Source organism: Macaca mulatta, chromosome 2, assembly GCF_049350105.2.
Source record: "Macaca mulatta isolate MMU2019108-1 chromosome 2, T2T-MMU8v2.0, whole genome shotgun sequence".
NCBI lineage: Eukaryota > Metazoa > Chordata > Mammalia > Primates > Cercopithecidae > Macaca > Macaca mulatta.
Window position 1 is genome coordinate 133,771,336 of NC_133407.1, and position 22,863 is coordinate 133,794,198.

Consider the following 22,863-nt stretch of genomic DNA (forward strand, 5'->3'; position numbering starts at 1 on the left):
GGCATGCACCTGTAGTCGTAGCTACTTGGGAGGCTGAGGTGGGAGGATCACTTGAGCTTGGGAAATCGAGGCTGCAGTGAACCATGATTGTGCCACTGTACTCCAGCCTGGGTGACAAAGTCAGACCCTGGCTCAAAAAAAAAAAAAAAAAAAAAAAAGTTTCTGGTGCTCAATAGAGCTATGGTCACAAGTAATAGGACACACGTACATCTACTTTGCAGCAATTTGAAATCTTTGTGATCTACTCACAGACCAGCTTTTCTATTTCATCTCTCACTTCTTCCTCACTTCCTTTGTTTTAAGCAAATTAATTTTTTAATTGGTGCTGCTTAAGTTGTCATCACATGGAATGCCTCCTCTTCTCCTCACTTATTCAAGTCTTGCCTGTCACTTCTGAAACCCTGCCTTGGACATCTTCAGCCTGAAGAAACCTCACAGTTTCCTGATTTTTTTGGTCTAGAGTGCAGTCTGGGCATCACAATTTTTAGCAACTGTGAAGATGATTCTAATGTGTAGCCAAGCTTGAGAACCTCTGTCCCAAAGAGATTTTATCAGCACAGTTTCCTACAATTGTACTTTGCTGCAGAATGTCTTTGTTCCTTTTTTTCCATCCTCTATCAGAGAAGAAGGGGCCCTCTGTCTTTTAAAGGTGAACCTTTGCATGAGGGGTTTACATCCCTGTCTCTTTTACCATCCACAGAAGATGTGTCTTTATCAACCGTCATCCTCTTTCCTCGCATCTTCAGTCTTACTCTACTGATGGCTTCCTCCCTCTGGATGCATGCTTAGGTGAACCAGAGCCTATAAATCCTATGTGCACTATTTTTTTTCTATTGTCAAATTCCTCCAGGTAGCCCTTAATACATTCTGTTTCATCACCCACTCACTCCTTAATCCCTCACAATTGGCTTCTGTCTTCCCGCGAATTAAACTGACCTTTCAAAGATCATGTGATAATACATGCTAGGGGCTTAATAAATGATTGTTGAATGAATGTTAAACACATGAATACATGGCTCTAATCACCAAATCAATGATCTTTAACCAGTTCCCATCCTTGACACATGGTCAGTCAGGCTCATGACTCTGTCCTTGTCTTCTTCAATGTAGAAACCTGGTTTTTCTCCTATTTTAGAGGTTTCTCTATGACCCCTTTGCTGGCCACTCTTGAATATGTTAGGTTGCACAATGTGTAAGGGTTCTGGTGGCAGACAAAGTTGGCATTCAAATCAGGCCGTTGATAATTTATTGCTGTATGACTTAGAACAAATTGTCCCTCATCACTAAGCCTCATTTCTTTATCCATAGAAAGGAAATAATTATAGCATTGTTTCAAAGGCTGATGTGCTACTTAAATGCCATAGCAAAGACAATACATGCTCATTAAATGTGCATATTAGTGGTTCAATGGACGTAAGCTTCCCATGGGCAGTCACCATGCCATTTTTCCCACCATCGTGATTCTGTCTTCAAAACTTGCACAGGATTTGTCACAAGGTACTTGAAAAATATTAGTGGAGAATGAATGAGCAAATGCATTATTCTACTTCTCTTAATGAATAATCTTTCCCAAGACCTTGGCTTTAGCTCTCTTCACTCTTTCCCTTGCTAATCTAACTTATTCCCTAATGACCTGTTGACCTTATTCATTCTTCAACTATCTCCTTTGCATAGATGACTGCTGAATCCAAACTAAAATCGACTTGGCCCCTTGTGATCTACAGATCCAAACGTGTTGTCTTTTAGACAGTTCCCAAAAGAACTTTCCCAAAGACATTACTTTGAGACCTTAAACTCCCAATACTTAAAAAAGAATGATTATCTCCCCTTAATCTGTATTATTCACTCATATATATTCACTTATTGTATATTTTATGTATTTTATTATACATATATATTTGGAATGGCCTCTAAAGAGTTCTACCTGCCTATTGTTTATTAGCCTTAAAATATTCCCACTTGCAACACGTTCTTCTTACTAATGTGTAAACCTTAATGTATTAGCAACCTCCACATTGCAACCAAAAATAATTAAAATATTAATTTTTTAAAGTCCACACTCCTTTTGGGGCCTGTAAATTTACCCTTGTTTTACTAGAAAACTTTTTTTGGGGGGCAGGGTCTTGCTCTGTCACCCAAGCTGGAGTGCAGTGGCACAATCATGGCTCACTGCAGTCTCGACCTCCTGGGTTCAAGCAATCCTCCTGCCTCTGCCTCCTGAGTAGCTGGGATCACAGGCGCATGCCACCATGCCTGGCTAATTAAAACATTTTTTGTAGGAATGGGGTCTTGGTATGTTGCCCAGGCTGGTCTCAAAGTCCCGGCCTCAAGTTGTCCTCCCTGCCTCAGCCTCCCAAGGTGTTAGGATTCCAGGTAACAGCCACCATGCCTAGCAGAAAACTTTTATTTATGTAAAAAATATCTCTTTATTAAGCAAGTAACATGTAGGTAAGTTCCTATTGTGAAAAATCATAGCTTAAGCAACACAGATGTGTCAATGTCAAGGCAACATCTCCACTTCATTACTGCAGCTTGCCCCATTCTCACTGCTCTTTGACAAATTTATTTGGTTCCTATTATCAGTTTGGGATAAAGCTTTCCAGATCTTTTGCATACATTCACGAACATTTGCATATTTGATTTTTACTTAATGTAAATGGGGCCAAGCTGTATTTATTAATAGGAAGCTATTTTTTTCCCTTTGTTAGTGTATCCTGGAGGTGTGCTCATTTAGATCTTCCTCATCTAAAGAATTACTGCATCACATTCTCCAGTGTGGATACACCACAGCATGGACAGACTTCTATTAATGAATGCTTAAACACTACCTTGCTATGTTTATTTCCCATCCCTCTCATATGTGTGATCTCGTAACCAAATAAAAAAGCACATTTCAAACTTTTCTATCTTGACCTCTTTGTGCATGCCGTTCTTTTCCTATTCCTTTCAGTGAAACTTCTACTTACCCTCCAAAACTCACCTCAAATGTTAACTCCATGTGCTGTCCATCGTGTTATGCTAGAAGTGATGTCTTACCCCTCTTACTCTTCTTCCTTAATCATTCAAGGACAGACACTAAGGATTTTATACTCCCACAGAGCTAAACCTAGTGTCCTACATACAGTAAACTTGGAATCCGTGTATTGCTTAAAGAAGGAAATGATTGTTAACCTTTTCTTATCTAATATGTATACACACAGATTATAAGCACCTCCAAGGTGAAACATACTCCAATAAGCTTTGAATAATGTGCATGTGTTATGATTTGTATGCTGGTGCCATGGCAGCCATATTGTGGGCATGGACAAAGGCGGAGTATTTTTCCTTAAATATTGCACCGAAAGTGCCCCTTAGTCACTATAGGAAGCTACCACAAGGAAAGGAGGATGAACTTACCAGGATCTCCAAGAGGATTTAGAATTGGTGTGGATAATCCTAAAAGAGAAGGGAAAAGAAACTAATTGAATGTCATCCTTTTTTGTTTGTTTGTTTGCCTGTCCAGGATCCCTTTTTCAGGAAAGAGAACTCTACTTTACAGTGAAGAACCTATTCCTTACACCTCGAGTGGAATTGGCTTGCCCTCTCCTGCTCCTCATGCAGACTATATGATAGCCAGAGTCCTCTATCTCCTAGCCACAGCAGCTTGGTCTAGGATGGTTATGAGACTCACATAGTACCAATCCAGGTGTTCCCTGAGACTTGAAATTAGCATACTGGGAGTAACAGTTCTCTCCTTTGATGTAAGATGTAAACCCTATTTGGGCTTTGGATAGACACAAGCCATTTTTTCTGCAATGTGTAAAAAGTCTATCTGAGGCTGGGCATGGTGACTCACACCCATAATTCCAACATTTTGGGAAGGCTGAGGCAAGAGGATCATTTGAGCCCAGGAGTTCAAGACTAGCCTGGCAATATGTAGAAATCATATCTCTACAAAAATAAATAAATAAATAAATAATTAAACAGGTATGGTGATACATGCCTGTGGTCTCAACTACTTGGAAAGCAGATGTAGGAGATCTATTAAGCCTGGGTGGTGAAGGCTGCAATGAGCCATGATCACACCATTGCACTCCAGCCTGGATGAGAGTGAGAACTTCTCTCAAAAAAAGAAAAAAAAAAAAGTCTATCTGAGAATAAACCCCAAAAAGGGGCCCAAGAAAAGAAGGTAAAGGCAGGGCACTTTAGCCACAGGGACAAATTCCAAATCTATTGTTTGGGTCTCCATATTTAGTTGCTCCTGAAGCTTGTCTCCATCTGGACATCCTAGATATGTGAGTCTACAAATTCCCTCTTTATCTAAACTGGTTAGGTTTCTATGACCTGTAATGGAAAGAGACTCACAGAATTGCATAGGAGGTTTAATTAATTTTATATATTTCTTCTGACTCTATTTTCTTCCCATCTCTTTTTAGAGGATGCATGCTGATTAAATTCTCTAAATCTAATTGTTTAATCTCTGCTTTCTAACTCCCAAAATATTCACAGAGTGGAAATGTTTAATTTTGTGAAGGTATGCCAAAAATGATCTACAAAAATGGCTTAAAATTGGAGGCTGAATCTTATGCTAAAATGAATGGAAAGGAATAAAGAAACTGAGATGTGGTTTCTGCTGAACTGGTCTTTCGTCAGTTCTATTCAATTTGCAATAGTGAGAAGTGTGGCTAGGAATTTACGTATGTTATGTTGGGTACCTACTCAGTTCAACGATGTCATGAAATTTACCTGTATCTTGTAGATATTGTTATCCTGATTTGAAAGATTGTTTTAAAAAAATCAAATGATTTTCAGAGTTTCATTCTTGCCCAAGGACTAGCCTTACCCTAGCTGTTAGGTAGAGAAATGCAAGATTAGACCCTAGCTGTCTGAGTGCTCAACGCTTCTCCACCATTCAGGATGTTATGCAATTAGGTTGGATATCGACTGTGTTCCCAAAGAGAACATTTCCAACTTTAGTCAACTGTCTTGAAGTTCATGGTTTTATCATCATTGTTTTGGAGGAAAACAAAGCCAATCACTTTCTAGGGAGTACATTGCTATAAAGAGAGTATAAAATTTGAATTTGGAGACATAAATTCTAGTTTCATTTTCACTAAAGAGCTCTGTGATTCTGAAGTTTAACTTTTCTAGACCTCAGTTTCCTCCTCAGTCAAATAAAGGGAATGAGGGCCGATCATCTTCCAAGTCTGTTTCATCATTTTTCTCCTGGTAAGTGCTTTCCCAGCACCCTGTATTTTTCCTGTAGGAGATCATATCGTCCTATATTATGATTATATGCTAAATACAGTGATGTCTCGTTCAACTCAGTATTTCCCAATAGTGAGTCCTGTGTCTGGCAGACAGATCATCAATGAACATTTGTTGAATAAATAAATGAGACAATGAAGTCTATTTACTCTTGTGGACAAAATATTACTTTTGTGTGTGTGTATTCTTGTTCTTTCACTAACCAAAGGAGTAAGCTTTGAAATTGAAGAAAATACCTAATTTTCTAATTTTGCTGATGAGAAGTAAAAATAGGTTAATGATAGTTTTGAGTGCTTCAATGTTCAATACATCAGTATGGATTTTACACAGGACATTTCTTCAACTAGAAGTGCAAGATAAGCAAGGAGTTAATGCAAGTTTTAAAATAAGAGATGTATTTTAAAGTATAAAATGGTCACTTTAGATAACCATTGTATTTCAACTTTTAAGGCTTGGTAACAGAGCCATCCTGGTGAACTTTCTATGTGAACGAAGTTTCTTTCATCAGCTTTTCCTATATTATTTCATCTTGGGGGAAAAAAGCAGTAGCTAAGCCAGAAACAAGCAGAATAACAACAAAAAAAGTCTGTGGCCAAAGCAACAGAATTACTTTTTAATCCCTCCACTTGTGTTTGTGAAGGAGAAGTGAGCTATGTGGCTTTTTGTCTTTGTTTAGACATTGGACAATAAAAATCATAAAAACATATATTTTTGACATACTATTTTTTGGTGTTCTTTGGAATTTGGACCCTAATTAAAAAATATGTGTTTCCTAGCCCTTCTTACTGTGAAAATCCTTGGCAATATAAACAGATGCACTGGTTGGCTTTTAATTCTGACACCAGACTGTCTGAAATAATAGCTCTAAGAAAGTGTGAATTCTTTCATTCCTGTAGCATCAATTATAAGTACTTAATTTCTTTATCTTCCTACTGTGGACTATAGTACCAATCTGGTTTATTTTTTACCTGGCTAAGCATGGTGCACTTCAGAACCCCCTAGTTTATTCTGCACGAGAAGACAGAAACAAGCCATAAGTTTGAGTTATTTTCATACTCTGGGGCACATCACTGTAATTTCATAATTAAGATATTAAGCGGTGTTCTGAAAATTTCAATAATATAGACCCATAAGATGACAGAATTAGGATACTTGATAAGCAGTTTGAAAACACTGAACATTTCTCATAAAAGTTGATTCATCATTTGATAAATGAGCCAAGTTAATAGCTTACTAGCTCATCTTGGCCTTTCATAGTCAAGGATATTCATTTTTTTGTATCCATCATTTTTTACACCTTGTAACCAATTTGCTGTCAGTGTTTTTAGCCTGTGATGTAACTGTGGTGACACTGACTTCTGTACATGGATGGGGTACCACAAATGACATATAGGCCGAAAAATTTATCAGTTCCTGGGAGTTGAGATATTTTGGAAGAACCGTTAGAACGGATCTTCATAAATATTGCCATATTTCTACTTTAAAACTTCACTCTTTAGAGGTGTGTCTTTATATACTAGAGGCAAACATAAAATCAAAGAAAGGCAAATTATTGCTGGAATTCATGATAAACATAATGAACAACGTGCTATGCTTCTCCAATTGTTTTCTTTCAAAGTTCTGTCTTTGTATATGCATTTGTATTTTGAGATGTTTTCACCAGTCATTTTGATGCCTAACACTAAAGAAGTTTATATCTCATTTGCAAATATGATTAAAAGAATTATTAGGGCTAAAATGTAATGGGATATGTGGTAGGAATTGTTAAGCCCTTTATTTCTATTATCACACTTGAATCCCCATGACATTGCTAAAGCTATTGTTGTTAGTATTTTTCTCATTTTAGAGGTAGGGAAGTTGAAATTTAATGACACCAAGTACCTGACCCAAGTTCACAGAGTCAGGAAGTGGTGGAAGCAAGGGCTTTAAGCAAGTAGGGCCAGAGTGTTCAATCATGTCCTGCTGTTCCTAAACATTGTGGCTACTAAGGTACCTAATGCCTCACACACATGAGTCCATTTAATCCTTCCTAAAAACCATTAATGTTGAAAATATTATACCTATTTTACAAATGGAGAAACCAAAACTCTGATGAAGTAATTTGTTCAAGCTCACACAGTGTGTAAGTAGTAGAGATGGGCTTACAGCCAAGGTTTGCCTGATTCCAATAACCTGTGCTCAAAACTTTCATTCTAAACTGCATAATAACATTTGTTTAGGTCCTTAGAGTTTATTATCTTATCCTAGTAGGTGGCACCAACACAGTTCTTCTGTGTGCAATGGCTGACTACACTATCTTTGATGCCAGAAAGACTAGAGACAATTTCCTCATAAGGGTAAGGGCCAATGATGTGTACTGCTATCGTGACATATGTATAATAGGGATGAAAAGGAGTCTTGGAGGATATGTATTTCTACGGGTAAAAGCAGAGGCTGGGGATTGGGCTTCTGGAGTATCTTTCCAACCTTTTTTATATGACACATCATTTCATTCATATGCCTACAATTAATCTCTCCTAAAATCAAGTTGGCTCTGATAACATCTCTTTGGAAATGGTGGGAAAAACACATAGTGACATCCTCTTGATCTTTTTGCAAAAACACAGTTACGATTTTGTCAGTTTTTAAACTTTTTTTCCGATTTGTAGAAAATTTGTTTTTGTGGAATTAGATAATTGAGAATATGAAATCTCAGTGGCGCACAGGTCCCATGACCATGCTTTGGGGCAATTACTTGGACAAGCGTGATAGCTTCTAAGTTGTTTCCTGTTGATCTTGGCCTCATTGCAATCCTTTCCAAAACTTCCCTCCTTCTCTGCTGCATTAGTAATGCAAAATGAAATTCATTGTGCCCATTATATCTGTTAAATGGTTTCCATTTTAACTTGAGAAAAATGTATTGACGTTCATGTGTTTGGCATGAAAAATGTGTATATCTATCGAAGATAGCAACTTGTCTGTTGGAATTACAGTGCATTATGTATAATGCTGCTTTTAGCTGTGCATGTACATTTCCTGGAATCTTATTGTGTCAGAGCTTGGAAAGTTTACACAAGCATTGGTAATCTAATTTTTGTCTGGTGGGTGGCTGTGGAAATATGGAGTATTTGAAAAAGCAAATGTCTTGGCCATCTGTGCCAGGGAGGGGTTTGGTGGCAGGGGTGTCTAGGCAGGTGGGTAAAAAACAACCATCAAAAAAAGGCTTTAAAAATTGCCCCAGGCCTAACCTAAATACTAATTTCCCAAGAGCAGAACGATATAACTGTTTTGTGACATGGTTTTTAGCACATTTCTGGTTATTCTTTTTAGGAGTTCTAATTGTAAGGTTGAGGAATCTGTTTTATCTTTCTCCTGCCTCTTAACGATAATCCTTCTCTAGACTATATTGTTTCCTGTGCCTTTTGTCTTCTGCAGACAAGAGTGTTTGGCTCATGAACATCTTGTTAAGGTCTGTTGAGGATTAGGGGCTGTGACACAATTTTCTTGCTGAGTCTTTTTATTGGGGATTTTTCAGCTGGTTTGTCTTGGAGGCCTTTGAAATGTCTTCTATCAAGCAATAATTTTCATTTTTCTTTGTTTTCCTTAAAATTGGGGTTGTATTTGGCTCAACTGTTCCTGGGGTCTAGGTAATGAATTGTATTATTTAATAGGCCAGTGTGAAATGCTGTGTGCAGCAGCTGCACTGCTCTCTGTCTTTCAGAGCTGCTTAAATCCCACTCACTGTGCTGCTGCTGAACTGTGATGTAGTTTTCGTTTTTTGGCTTTAAGTGTATTTCAGCCACACATCTAAAGCAAGGTTTCTTAATTTCTGCACTATCGTCATTTTGGACTGGAGAATTCTTTGTCGTGGGGGGGCTGTGCTACGCATTCTGGGTTGGGTGGCAGCGTCCCTGGCCTCTGCCCACTTGATGTCAGCAGCAGCTTCTCCAAAGTCTCCAGGTATTCCTAATGTCCCCTGGGGACTGAAATCACCCTCAGTTGGGCATCACTGATCTAAAGCAAGGCTGAAAGACAAGGCTGGCATGATGTAAAGGAATTTCCATAAAAAGCACTGAACTCAAGCAATACAATGACAATTCTGAGAGAGCTTTGTGTCTTGGAGGACACGTGGAGGAACTGTATCACACATCCCTGGAGAAAATACTGTAATAATTGTCTATAGTTTCCTAGACTGAGTAACAGAGGAGGTAAGGGTCACCTTTTAACTGCTTTGCTTCTGATCTGCTAATTATCTCCTCACCCTGTGATGCCTTTCATCTCCCCTCTACGCAACTTGACTCACATATGGAAGATTCTAATTCTTCGCAGACTTTCCACCTTAACTACTTTCCTAGCCTAACCTCCCTGCTCTTCGGTTTCCCCCACTGTTTTTCTTTGGCTCAAATGGGAACAAGGTGCCCATTATTTCTTTAATCCACTTCACCACCTAATAATTGCTGAGGACCAATTTTAACAAGATGCTTCCTTACTCTGTAATGCACTCCAGTAAGGAACTAATGTTTACCATGATGAGTATTCTCTGTTCCAACTGAAAAGCTGAAACGCTGCCGACCACTGCAGTGTAGACTTTTTCATGTTTAACATTTTCTCAATGCCTCTTTGAGTGAGTTACATCTATTATATTTAATGGCAGTCTTATGGGCCTGTCAAAAGGGCATTCTATTTGCTACCGAAATATCAATTAAAATAACATGTAAATGAACGAGGTAATCAAATGCATCTGATGATAATATCAAGATTATTTTTAATTTTTTAATGCTGTGAAAGCTGTGGAGTAGACTAACAAATCTATTTGATCAATACATGGGATGTAAAAAGAAGAAGAGACAAGATTGACTGATGAATAAAATGAAACTGACACAAACAGGCTGACAGCCAGCTGTAAGTCTCTTTAGGGCAAATGCAATTAACTTAGAATAATAGACTCAAATTTGATGGTTAGAAATGCATTTTTATTAACAATCACAGGCTGAATCATTATGCTCTTATGAATAAAATGGTACTTATATTTTGTGCATGTGTGTGCACGCATATATAAATACATACACATATGTCTCTATGTATATATCCATGCCTCTCACGTTCCTATGTGCTCTGCTTACAATTTGGGTGGAAAAGTTGATTTTTAGAATAATGTACTTTAAAAAGGAAATTCATTCATAAATTGTCTTCAGGACTATAAATTCTGAATATTCCCCCAAATTATATATATAAAAATCATACTACTTATCTGGTGCTATTAGGCATAAAGTCAGTGAGCCCTGGTCCCAGAACTGCTGGTCCTTAGGGGATTTGGAATTGCAATCAGGGATTTACAGATTTCATTTTGAAGAGGAGAAGTCATTACTAGAAACCTAAGCTCATTTCCTCTCCTTTAATAGCTATTTTAAATCATTCATTTAGAAAATACATTAACTATTTAGGGTGCTTGCAATGCGTTTCTCTTGGCGTTAAGTCTGCATTTTTAAAAGATTTTTTTTTCTAAAATTATTTCAAAAGAAGATGAGAATTAGAAAAAAACCAAATGAAATTTTGGTGATATAAAATTACTTTTGGATAGCATTTTCCTCTCTCATTGCCTAAGAGAAAACAACGTAAAACTTTAACAAAATATTAGACTATTAACAAACTCTTAATGTTTTAATGCTATATAGAGTTAAAAAGTACATGATTCTTGGAAAATCACAAACTCAAATTTGAATGTGATTAAGAAATAGCATATGGTCAATGGCCTCTTTAAATGAATTTGTTAATAACTTAAATAGAAAGCAGTTTTAATTCTGTACTACTTACTTAATATTGATGCCAACCTTAACTGGTAACTGGGTAATAAAGGGAAACGAGATTATAGTAAAAAATAAGTAACTTTAATTTCTACAAAGAATTCAGAATATGGATTCTTGCATAACATTTTTGCACACTGCTTTGTGTGTGTGTGTGTGTGTGTGTATATATATATATATATATATATATATATATATATATATTCAAATGCAAAATAAAGCTCCCGAGTTATGTAATTGCTATTCTTCAAAAGGACATCATGAAGGTTGACAATTTAAAATGTGCTCTTCCTGTCACCATCCAATTCTTTTGAATGTCTACTGATGGTGTTAAAAACAATCTCCGCAGAAGAGGGCTGCCATTGCCAATTTAGGACACTGGCTTTGTTATTAGCGTAGGCATATTAGATCATCCTCTTGCTCTTCCTGCCTGCTTTGTTCTTTTGATATGGTAGGGAACTGAAATTGACAACAGTCTACATTTATATAACAATAACTTGCATTGTTAAATATATATATGCAGATAGACAGATAGAGAGTTCTTTTATCCCCAAAAGATATCAAAGTTCACTACACACCATAAAAAAAACCCCACAGATATATGCAGATGCTTCTGGGGTGAACCATAGCAACTTTTTAAAAACATAAAGTATTGACAGCCTTAAGATGCTTGGAATAGTACATCACCATTTTTAATTTTTGATATTTATATCTCCTTAGAAAATTTCTGTTTTGTTCACCAGGAGGAAAGGATAAAGGTCACACTTCGTTACTTGAGCAACATGTCAGAAGCAGTTTGAACATAAGCTGGAAAGAAACTGTCTAAGTCTAAATGCTTGAACAACACTGCTGTTGTAAACACAAGACCAAGTATGCTGCTTGGTATCTCATCATTGTTCAATCCACTGGTCCACTGAAACAACATAGAGTGAACTCAAAGTGGGGAGTGTGATCATTGGATGGGCATCACTATACGCAGGGTTATCAGACTTGTCAAATAAAAACATGAGATGCGCAATTTAATTTAAAGTTCAGTTAAATAACGAATCAATTGATAGTATAAGGATGTTCCATTGAAATACGAGGAACAATCTTGATAACTGAAACATATTTAAGGGGTTGTTGACAACAACCTACATTTACATAGCAATATGTGGGACACAATACTAAAAAAATTGTGGGCACTCTGTATTTAATCTGGCAATCCAAACTATGAAAGGAAGGCTTTGTGTATTCTTTACAAAGTAGACTATCATTGGGATAAAAAACATTTTTAGAGGGAAAAAAAACCAATAGAACTTTATTTTTTGTCACCCTTAAAATAACCCTACCATCTTAAATATTTGTAAATACGTTTTCTTCTTCACAGAATAGAAATAATATTATATTTAGACATGACTCTTTTTTTAATAATCCATAATTATAGGTTCTGGATGGAATATTCATGAACAATACAAGGCTCAGGGCATATCATAATAATCAGTGAGTGGTCGCCTATCTGTTTCCATGACTACCATGAAGGATAGTTACTTTTTTTTCTTTAGTTTATTTTCCTGAATGCCAATCATAGTACCAAGCACATGGTATGTTGTTTGAATGAATTTATTCTTGGCCATTGGATTGATTTTTCTCCTTTTTTCTAACTTTGGATGACTTCCCTCTTTTTTCAGACATAATGGTAGTTTTTCCTCTTTGGTTTTATTTCCATTTTGAGATATTCTTCAGCATATGCAGGGTGAAATTTGACACCCTTCTATCAGTAAGTTATAGACAGTGTTTCTCTGGCAGTATTTCTTACAAGGATGAAAAATGAGGAGTTCTGAATGGTTGATGATGAGTCTCCTGGAGACGGAGAGAGTTAGTGAATAATTTTTTTAAAGCCCACGAGGAAAGCTGTATTACAGAAAGTTAACTGTGCTCTTGAGCACTTCATATGTATTCTTTATCATATAATATATATTATCTATTATATGAATTAGTTGAAAATTTTCTAGAGGAGTTTAAACATACAGGATTTTTTCTATATTATACCAATTTTTAAATCACATATCAATGTCACAACTCAATTCTATTAGAATTTTAACATATAACATTATATCTCTTTTAATCTTCAGAATTTATGACTCTAATAGAAAAAGGTAACATTTTTATCTCAATCATCATTATCGTTGGTTTCGTTTCTACTGTATACATGCTACGAGCATTTGCCAATGCAATATAAAGCAAGTGGGACCAAGGTAAAAAAGAGAGGGAGAGAGAACCTAAAGGAAGATTCAAGGTTTCAAACACACAAAATAGGGTTATGGTCATCAAAAAATAAAATAGATATAAGAATATTCATGAAGCACTAAAATAATATTATAAGTTATTTTTTCTAAGTTTCTATCTGTTTTCTGTAGTAAAGAGATGTGTATTCTTTTAGATGAGATCAATCATTATATTAACAAATAAAGTAGAATTTGATGCTACAATGATCAAAATAAAAGTCTAAACAGGTCAATTCAATCCATCTTTGTATTATTTGAAGGATAGGAAGGAGAGTGGTAAAGGAGATATGCTAACATTTATTGAGTATGTATTAAATTCAGACACTGTGCTAGACAATGAGAATAATGAACCATGTTATTCTCTGTCCTGAAGTCTCTGACTCACAGTCTAATGAGAGAGACACATGAGCAAGTAAATAATTGTAAAGCATGGTAATTATGTGCTGTAAAGACATAGTATATTGTATAGATATGATCCTATGTAGAATATTATCAACCTTCTAAATAGCTTGCAGGAATGTCTTCACTGGAGAAATAATGTTCCAGTTCTGAAGGAATTTATAAATGGAGTAAAAAAGTTTGAAAAGCATGCAATGTTGAGAGCAAAATTGCCAAAAAGTGTTAGGTTATGAAGCAGAATTAGAAGCACACTGGTTTGAATTGGAGTGTAGGGTTCAGGATAGAAAGAATGCTAGGAAATGGAACTTGAAAAGTAGGCATAGCTCAGAACTTGGAGGCTCATACATTAAATAAAGGAGAATTTAAAACAGGGAAAATACATTGTCAAATTTAGAAAGAAAATACTGGCAGCAGATTGGAAGGGACAAGACTGCATTGGAAGAGCAATATTTAGGCTATTACAATCAATAGTAAAGACAAGAGTTAATTAAAGCTTAAACAAGATGTTAACTTGCCGTTGGAAATGGACAGGATAACCAGATTCAAGAGTTAATGAACAAAAGAACTCAGCAGCTCAACATATTGAAAAGTGGTGTTTAACCTGGTTAGTATAAAACAAGATAGTATTGAGTAGGCTACCACGTGTGATATGTTTGCCAATGGTGGCCTACATGACTCAATTGAAAGGAAATCAATTGAAAGGACTCACTGGATGGTAAATTTACTTACCAGGAAATGGGCTAAGAAGCTTTAAGACATTGTTCCAATTGTCAACTTCACTGTCGTTTTATTTCCTAGGGAGTTCTATCCCATTTGGCTAAAGAAGAATCAGAAGCTCAGAGATATTAAATGTAGTATCGTAAGTTCATAGTGCTAGGAAATGATGGAGTGGAGGTCCCTACTCAAGTCCTTCTAACCGCAAAGTCCCCGATCTTTTCTTTAAGGTATGCTTCCTGAGGTTGACTTCAGATAGATGTGGATGTACACTTGGACCAAGTTCTACATTAGGAACACTTTTAAGTGATTGATCTAGAAGTATGAAGTGAATCAAGAGCTTTGTGTCCTTAATATTTACTAACTAGTTTGAAGGGACATAACTGGATTCATTCATTTATTCACAATTTATGTAGTGCCTTCTTTCTGATGGTAGTTATCTGAATTTGGAGCTACCTCAGGCTTTAGTGTCTAAGGGGGGGAGCTATCATATTGTGCAAATGTGAGTATTGATTGGAATGAAGTTTAGGAGACAACTAACAGATGCTACTACTGCTGTGATCGCCGCATCATGAGAAAAAAAAATAAGCAGGATATAATTTTAATTTTTTCCTCACATCTTTCTCTTCTGATTAATCATCCTTTCCCCTCTCTCTTTTATGCCTGCCCCTTTAGGTCTAAGTAAATTTTTTTTTTCTTAAAATATATCATTGCAGGTGCCCCTACTGTGAAAATGGAAAGAAATGTAATGTTTTGGTCATGGGAGAGCTGCCAATTCCACAGTACCAGCACAGTGAGAGTCATCCTTCATTTATTTCCCCCCTTCCCCTTTTTTGGACGTTGATGAGACATTAGTATGGCGCGAAGCCTGTTTGCTCCTTGCTGCATTTATTTTGTTAAGATTAGAGTTGCTAAGATACGGTAGTTATTTCAAATTGTAACCACCGATGCCAGTGGTCATAAAATAAAGTACTGAAATTCCTTTATTTGCTAATGTTAATAAAAAAAATTCTTGAGGGGGCAAGGGAATTTTCTGGCAAAAAAGGAACAGTACTCCAAGTGGCCTCTGTTATAGCACATAATTAGATCCACTAGCCTAGCTGGTATTGAGCTATTTTTGGTGTAAAATCTAGAGAGAAGTTCTGGCTTTGAGTTGTTTATTAAGTTATTCTTTTAAAATAAAGGGTGTGGTCAGGTTGTGCAAATTTTACATCCAATCTTCTATTTAGTTGTTCAAGCCAGGGGATTTATTTTTCAGCCTGTTGCTAGATATTGTTCTCTGTTCAATAAATATTTTGAAGGATTTGGAGTTTTTAACACTTTCTCACAACTTCTTGAGTTGGGCCTATTAATTCTTCCCATCTTGTGCTGCTGAAGCACCAAATCTCTCTTGTTCCATTGATTAATTCTACTCTCTTAGGACATAATTTGTAACTTGTAATTTTACTGTTGCCAGTGACATTTTTTAGGTAATTGAGAAGTCGTGCCCTGTGTTTTTACTGTTATTGACAATATTCTATATTTTTCTTTATAAGGAATCACACACACACACACACACACACACACACACAAAACCCCAGAATGATTTCCAACTAGATTTAAATCAACTCCAGGACATTTCTTTGAGCTTGTAGGTAAATATTTTCAACTAATACTTAAAAGAAAAACCATTAAACTATTTGGGTGGAAAAATAGTCTCTGAGCAGCCAGTTTGGCAAAGGTTTGTTCAGCGAATGTGTGTAATTTCAAATTACACTATGTTTTTATTTCACAAAAATTTCCAGCTTCCCTAGAACACTTCAAATACTAATATCCAGAGTTTCCACTGGCAATTCTTTTGTTTGTCCTGGAAGCATCTTGCAATTTGGGACTAAAAAAATATTGTGTTCTCTTTGGATTTATAGACATAAACATATGCATTTCTTCTTCAGCACACAGTTCTTTTCAGGGGAAGCCAGGTTGAATGGGCAGATTGTCAAATAGTAAGAAGGCTTCATCAAAAATATATAGTACATTTGGCTGAAAAAAAAATGGTCTCCAGTAAAATTTAATCTATTTAGAGAAAGATAAACTATTAAATAATGACATCCCAATGTGATTTGATTAAAAGTAATATTTTGTGAAATCACCATTTAAACGCCTTTCCAGAGAGACTCAGAGAATATGCCGTACACTGTTGAATCGTATTCATTAAGTCAAACTCGTAATACCCAGTGGAGCCTTATTCCACAACAGGTCTGTGGTTAATTGTAATTCCATTAGAGAAATTGCAAAAAGGTGGTTTCTGCCCACATCTTTGGAGACAAAGCTACTCCTCATGTTCTGTGGTTATTACTGTCTCAGAATTTTGAGATGCCAATGCTTTGTAGAGTTTCAGTTCTAACATCTGAGTTCTTAGAACTCAATGTCCAGAAGGTAAAGTGATTTGCTGCAGTCTTCAGTCTTCATTTTCTATGTTCATTGTTCACCTATGCCATAGTAAGAGGACTATCTGATTTTTTTTCCCCCGAGTATGCATCCCAAGATTTAAGATTACAGATACATCAGGTATCTGTCTACTTGCATAATAGTGGGTATATATTAGATCAATTTATTGGTTTAAACTTTTTCATTTCCCTAAATGGTATTTTATAGGCATAGCCTTGCTCTGGCCTCATGATGGCGGAGTGTACATTCCTGCTCCTTTCTGGAGGGCTTAGTGGCTTGACTTGACCAACATAAAGAATATTATGACAGCAATATACCTGCAAATTTAGATTCTGCTTTTGCATCGAGAGTATTAGGTTGGTGCAAAAGTAATTGCAAATTTTGCCATTAAAAGTAATGGCAAAGCGGCAATTACTTTTGCACCAGCCTGATACCATGCCTAAGTAGTTGCTGGTCTAAGGAAGATGAGGAACATGTAGAACAGACCTAGGACACCTGCAGCTTTGAACCAAACCCTACTGCACCTTATTCAGATTAGCCAAACTGCAACTGACTCACAGATAAGCAAGCAAGAAATAAATGCTTGTTGTTATTTGCCATTGAAATTTGAGATGTCTTATTACACTGTAATTATGGCAATATCTAACTGATAGTGTGCCAATTTTACTGCCTTAACACGTGTTTTGAAAACACGTGTTAAGGAACTAAAATCGAAGGCAAAACAAGTGCCTTCAATTCTGCATATATGAGGAGGCAAAAGGAGTTTCTCCTCTATTATTATTAAGTCTTCAGGTTCTATGCTAACTCTGAAGCTACAGCTTGAATTCAGCTCATATAGACCTACAAAATTTTAATAAAGTTATGAGTCATGTGTAATTGATCAATGCCCTGAACTTGTGACTTGGCAAAATTGAACAAAATGGGGGAATTCCGCAAACCCATAGTTTCAGTGAAATTCTTATCCAATATATGACTTAGGCTTAAAGTATATGTATTGTATGCTGTGATTTTTCCATTGGTGTATGGTGTGGCATACCATTGTCCCATAAGCCTTTCATAGGTGTCACCCCATTTGCTTCAGTGTATGACTTTTTTAGACAATTGGGTGTTGGGGAGTGGGTCTTAACTGAGTACATAAACTATTGTGGTAATAACTGTTGATGGATTATTGAGTCAAGTGGGTTCAATTAAGATGGGTCAGAGAGAATAATAAGTTAAAAACATGATTCAAGGGTTACAATTGCAAAAGCTAAGTGAGGCTAGGCAGACAATATAAATGAATAAAGTGGGCCAGATAACAGGAATGAGAAATCCATGGTAAACTGGAGAAGATGTGCCCCATTTATAGGAGATAACTATTTGGTTCCAACTACTTGTCATTCAGGCACTGTATTGCCCTATATTTATTTATTTATTTTTAAAAATTTGAATGCCTCTACATGTCAGGAACTGGTTCTGTGGATACAGCAGTGAACAAAACAAACTAAACCATTTAAAAAAATCAAAAAGAAAGCCAGGCACGGTGGCTCACGCCTGTCATCCCAGCACTTTGGGAGGCCGAGGCGGGCGGATCACCTGAGGTCAGGAGTTCGAGACCAGCGTGGCCAACATAGTGAAACCCTGTCTCTACTAAAAATACAAAAATTAGCCAGGCGTGATGGCAGGCGCCTGTAATTCCAGCTACTAGGGAGGCTGAGGCAAGAGAATCTCTTGAACCTAGGAGGCGGAGGTTGCAGTGAGCCGAGATCACACCATTGCACTCCAGCCTGGGGGACAACAGCGAGACTTCGTCTCAAAGGAAAAAAAAAACTAAAAAAGAAACTAATACCTAAAATAAAAAGTATTTTGGATTGTGATAAGTGCTAAACAGAAAAACATGCAGCAGGTGAATGAGATGCAACATTTTGGAAAATATGGTAGGGTCAGTCCTTACTGAGAAGGTGCCTTTTAGTAAAGTCCTGAGAGAAGCAATAGAGGGAGCCATGTGGATAGGGAAGACCATTTTATTTACGGGGAATGGCAAGTGCAAGGATACAGAGGCAGGGGTGTGCATGGAGTCCAAGGTGGGGGATAAATGTGGAAGGGGCTGAGTGGATAAAGGAGAGAGTGGATGAAGAGTTGTAGAATACCAGAGCCTTGGCTGCTTTAGGTGGGGCACCTTATTTGCACATTGAAAATGTTTCATCCAACTGGCCATAGTGGCTCATGCCTGTCATCCCAGCACTTTGGGAGGCCAAGATAGGAAGCCTGAGCAACATAGCAAGACCTCACCTACAAAATACAAAATAATTAGCCAGGTATGGTGATGCACCCCTGTAGTCCTAGCTAGTCAGGAGGCTAAGACAGGAGGATGGCTTGAGCCCAGGAGTTCAATGCTGCAGTGAGCTATGATAGCACCACTGTACTGCAGTCTGGGCTACAGCGCAAAACCCTTACTCTAAAAAAAGTAAAAATAAAAATAAAAAAATAAAATATTTTATCCAGATCTTGAAATCTGAACACAAATACTCAATAAGACTATGCCATAACCCATTTAGAGAGGTTTGAAACTCTTGTATTAAATAAGCTTAAGTGAAAAAAATTCTTTTCCAGGAGATAAAAATTTTTAAATACACTAAAAATGTGTAATCTCTTTTAAAAACAAAACAAAGTCCAGAAGTTTTCCTAGTATGCTCTGTGGCATAATATAGGTAGCTCAGGAGATTCAAAAAAAGGGTTAACAAATGCAGAGATAAGATTAATTATGAATCTGTACAGTTTGATTCAGATAACAGTTATTTAGTAGGCATATTTATATTTTTAATATTCTTTTCAGAGCATTACAATTTTTTGGTAATTGTACATAACAAAACCCAGTTCTAATTACAAAAAAAAATTGTATGCTAACTAGTAATGATAAAACATTAGTGTCAATTGCATGATTTTAACAGCTGTGAAGTCTGTATTTGAATTCTGTTAAATTTAATGGATAAATTAAAGTCATATTTCAAGACTACTTAAGGGAATCTTTTTTCAAAAAAGCTCAACCCCAAACATTCTAAAATTGCTTATTTTTATTCAATCCGTGCAGTTATTCTCAATTATTATTTTGTTTTGTACAAGTTGTACATTATTATGATGTACAGATGTGAGCATGAACTGAAATAACATAATCCATCTTAGATACAAAGGGCATAAAAGCAAAACTAGACCTTCTTTTGGGCTTTCCTTCCACTAAAAGTTAGGGAAAATGAGTTTTCACTTAGAGAGCTTTTGGAACAATAAATACAAATCTATTTTCCCTAGTGGTGAGGTGACAGAGGTTGTCATACTTAGCAAACCGAAAGTGGAAAACAATTTTCCGCTACAAAATCAGGGATTACTGAGAAGTTTACTATTTAAGTTTATCACAGTGGTAGATAAAGATAATCTTTTTCTTAAGATTATAAAATGAAAAGTGTCATGATGCACTCTACTCGATAGAGATATTCTTCTATCGCCTCTCCAAGGTAACTAAACAGTTGGTCGTTTCTTGTGCATTCTTCTATACAAGATTTATGCATACATGTCTTTATTTATGCATCCCTTATTTTTATTTAAAAAAAATGAGAGCATATTATAGAAAATTGTCATTGTATTTCCTTTTCCCACCGTAACATTCCTTTTTAATGTTTTCCTAATATTCCTATTATGAATATGCAATAATGTGTTTGACCAGTAATAGAATGATGGACATTTACATTGTTCCTTATAATTTTACAACAATACTTTTTGAAATGAGTGGAAAATCAGCTTGAGAAAGAGAGAAAAGCAGGTAAAACCTGTGGAACAATTGAAAGTTCAACTAATGAAACAGTGAACTAGCGAAATTCTTAAACCATACTGATACTTTGGTATCAAATAACTTAATTTGTTTTATGTTATCTAAAAAAAGAAAAGTAAAAAATTGAAATATTAGTAAACTATAAGATGAATAGTAGATTAGTGGACCAATGACAGATAAATTTTTCTAAAACAAAACTTCTATGAAAAAACATACATACCGTAATTTTATAGTCAGTAAAAGTGCAGAAATAAAAGGACAAAGGAAGAGGCTTGGCTGTTCTTGACATTTGGTTCATAATAAGCAGATATGTAATAAGCATATTGGTTCTGTGATTGAGGAATTTTTCTTTTCTTCTTTATTTTAGAGACAGAGTCTTGCTCTGTTGCCCAGGCAGTGGTATGAGCACAGCTCACTGCAGCCTTGACCACCTGGGCTCAAGTGATCTTCCTGTCTCAGACTCCTGAGTAGCTGCGACAGCAGGCATGCACCACCAAGCCTGGCTATTTTTTTTTCCTGGCTTTTTTTCTTTTTTTTTTTTGGAGGTGGCATCTCATTATGTTGTGCAGCTTGGTCTTGAACTGCTGGGCTCAAGTGTTCCCCCGACCTTGGCCTCCCGAGGGGAGGATTACAGGTATGAGCCCCTGCACCCAGCCAGGAGGCTATTTTTCAACTGCAGCTTATGTGCCCTCTGAACATTAGGAATTGGGAAATGATCAATGTACACCAATTGATGGAAGCCTCCATAACTTTAGAAAATGCTTTAATTTCTTGGTTAGGTGCAAACTGTGTGGATCCTGAGAATTTTACAGGAAAAAACTTCTAATTACAGGGAGAATTGGTAAAAATTTTTACAATACGTAATTGAAAATCAGGATCTACCCTCTTTTCTTTCTCTACTAGCACTGAACCAATTTATAGGTGTAATAATACCATCCCAAATTACTTTTTTTTGGTACACATAGTAACAATATACTTAGAAATTCAGGGTTTTAGGTAATGGAGCAAGAACCAAAGAGGTCAAATGATTTTTATCTATTGGTTTCCCAACGGTTACGAGTGACTCTTTAAGATGGATTCTTTTTATTCAGATGGAAACATTAAAACTTTAGTTGTAAAGTTTTTGTTGCTAATAAAAATGAAGCCACTTTCTGGGAATCAAGATGACACCTTTGTTATGGATTTTCTGAGTCAGACAGAGAGAAATGTACTCGTTATGTGAAAGACATAGTTTGGCCTTTTTAGCAATCTTCTCTATGATGATCTATTGTATAAACTAATCTCTAAGGTTCCTTTAAAATGTCATGCTGACTGTTAACTGCAATTAATAAAAGCTTATGCTCTCAATTCTAATTTAAGGAGGTATATTAACTCTTTGAGGATCTCAGGACCTCATTTAGTTCATTTAGTTCTTCTTAAGTGCTATGTATTGAAACCCTAGTGACTTTAAAGAAATTAATACAATATTGGAAAACCTATGCTATGCCACTTTCTACTCCATCAGTAAAGTAAATAATGGGAAAGTAAAGTAAAGAATGGGGAAGGAAATCCTTGAGCCGTGAGATGTGTCCCTCCTTTTCTAGCAGTATGGGGAAGCAATGGAAAGGGTCAGACGGCATTATTGGTCTTCTAGGTCATTCTAACTGTCAGAAAGTCCCCTATTAATCATTTACTTCCAAGTTAAGAGTTCTCTAAACATATATAACATATTAATACTGGAATTCAAAGCAGATAGGCTGTTTCACCTATGTCTGCAACTAGAAGCTTAAATAAACTTCTGTAGATGGATGCTTGGGATTTCAGCACATGTTCTCAGTTCCCTGGGAAATGGACTAAAATTGCTCCACCCCGTGAAGCACAAGGAAAAGCCAGACTATGGGCTGAGTGAAGGAGAGGAGGGCAAGACCAGTGGTGGAAAGAATATCATAATAATTCAGAGATCTGATGGCGAAAAGCAGTATTAGAGCATAGACTATGAAAAATGAGAAAGGATATTTATATACTGTTTAAAACCAACGCTACTTTTCTAGAAAATGATTGGATAATACATGTCATGATTATCGTAGGAAATTTTGTGAACTATACGTTTGGTCTTCCTAGTACTTGGGACAGATTTCTTTGGCAAACTCTTCCCTATTCCTTAAAACCTGGTACATCTGGCCATTCAAAGAAGTTCAAGAATAGACTTTTTTGGTAATTTGGTAATGGAGATATTGGGGAAGAA

At 36.4% G+C, this 22,863-nt stretch overlaps 1 long non-coding RNA gene across 1 annotated transcript in view; it reads left to right on the forward strand.

The window, feature by feature from the left end:
• Positions 1 to 22,863, forward strand: part of LOC144339535 (uncharacterized) — a 381,994-nt gene that overhangs the window by 233,487 nt on the left and 125,644 nt on the right. The window contains exons 5-6 of the long non-coding RNA XR_013414563.1: positions 14,641 to 14,731; positions 15,127 to 15,203. This is a non-coding gene — a long non-coding RNA (uncharacterized LOC144339535). The remainder of the gene's footprint in view (positions 1 to 14,640; positions 14,732 to 15,126; positions 15,204 to 22,863) is intronic.